Genomic DNA, 2,231 nt, shown 5'->3' with positions numbered 1-2,231 from the left:
GTACAAACTGAATCTTTACAAAACAGTTTAATCATTAATTTTCTGGATTCTTTTTTTGTTATTTCATTTAGTTAATGTTTAATTTATACAGGTTGAGTATCCCTTATAAAATGCTCGGGACCAGAAGCATTTTGGATAACGGACTATTCCGTATTTTGGAATATTTTTTATATATTTCCATACCTCCCAATTTCTGCCGAGACCAATGCGGGACGCAGCTGCTGCGTGCCGGAAATTTCGGGGGGGGGCTAATTTTGGGGCGTGGCCTATACTCATGGCTCTCCCGCGAGGCCACGCCCCATTCTGCCGCTATGGGGGCATGACCCAGAGGCTCTGTGAGCCTCTAGCCATGCCCCCAGCCCCCTGGCTGCGGGAATAGACGCTGTGCGCATGCACACAGCGTTTACTCCCTGCTGCTTAGCAGCCGACAGGGGGGACTCCCAACAGCCCCCCCTCACCGCGGGACACTGCCGCCCGCGGGTGGGACAGCGGGTCAGGCCCTGATAATTGGGACTGTCCCGCTGAAATCGGGACTGTTGGGAGGTATGTATTTCAATAAGGTATCTTGCATTTATTTTGTATAAACACAGCAAACACATAAAATACACACAAATATATTTTATTTGTGCTCGAAACAAGGTTTTAAAACCTGAAACAAAGTTTGTGTACTATCAGCTACATATCATGTCCCCAGTAGTGCCAGTTACAGATGTCCCCAGTAGTGCCAATTACAGTACATATCATGTCCACCAGTAGTGGCAGTTACAGATGTACCCAGTAGTGCCAGTTACATCTCATGTCCCCAGTAGTGCCAATTAAATATTATGTCCCCAGTAGTGCCAGTTACATCTCATGTCCCCAGTAATGCCAGTTACATCTCATGTCCCCAGTAGTGCCAGTTACATCTCATGTCCCCAGTAGTGCCAGTTACATCTCATGTCCCCAGTAGTGCCAGTTACATCTCATGTCCCCAGTAGTGCCAGTTACATCTCATGTCCCCAGTAGTGCCAGTTACATCTCATGTCCCCAGTAGTGCCAGTTACATCTCATATCCCCAGTAGTGCCAGTTACATCTCATGTCCCCAGTAGTGCCAGTTACATCTCATGTCCCCAGTAGTGCCAGTTACATCTCATGTCCCCAGTAGTGCCAGTTACATCTCATGTCCCCAGTAGTGCCAGTTACATCGCATGTCCCCAGTAGTGCCAGTTACATCTCATGTCCCCAGTAGTGCCAGTTACATCTCATGTCCCCAGTAGTGCCAGTTACATCTCATGTCCCCAGTAGTGCCAGTTACATCTCATGTCCCCAGTAGTGCCAGTTACATCTCATGTCCCCAGTAGTGCCAGTTACATCTCATGTCCCCAGTAATGCCAGTTACATCTCATGTCCCCAGTAGTGCCAGTTACATCTCATGTCCCCAGTAGTGCCAGTTACATCTCATGTCCCCAGTAGTGCCAGTTACATCTCATGTCCCCAGTAGTGCCAGTTACATCGCATGTCCCCAGTAGTGCCAGTTACATCTCATGTCCCCAGTAGTGCCAGTTACATCTCATGTCCCCAGTAGTGCCAGTTACATCTCATGTCCCCAGTAGTGCCAATTAAATATTATGTCCCCAGTAGTGCCAGTTACAGATGTACCCAGTAGTGCCAGTTACATCTCATGTCCCCAGTAGTGCCAGTTACATATCATGTCCCCAGTAGTGCCAATTACATATCATGTCCCCAGTAGTGCCAATTACATATTATGTCCCCAGTAGTGCCAGTTCCAGATGTACCCAGTAGTGCCAGTTAAATCTCATGTCCCCAGTAGTGCCAATTACATATTATGTCCCCAGTAGTGCCAGTTACAGATGTACCCAGTAGTGCCAGTTACATATCATGTCCCCAGTAGTGCCAGTTACATATCATGTCCCCAGTAGTGTCAGTTACAGATGTACCCAGTAGGTACATTTTGAAGACTATGGCTTTCAGAATAATTTGGATAACGGATATTTGGATAAGGGATAATGAACACATGGTTCAATGCACCTTGATAACCCTGGTCTGCTGACTTTTTATTTTTTAACAAGTGAGTGCCGCCCCTCCCCAAATCTCTGCACATACGCACCTGTTGTGAGAGACAGATGTACTGCGGCGGGCACCCCCCAATCTACCTGCACAAAGTTGGAGTGCCGCATCTATGCAATTGGATATATATATATATATATATATATATATATATATATATATA

Source organism: Crinia signifera, chromosome 11 (genome assembly GCF_055691185.1).
Source record: "Crinia signifera chromosome 11, ASM5569118v1, whole genome shotgun sequence".
NCBI classification, from domain to species: Eukaryota; Metazoa; Chordata; class Amphibia; order Anura; family Myobatrachidae; genus Crinia; species Crinia signifera.
This window is presented reverse-complemented; position numbering follows the sequence as displayed.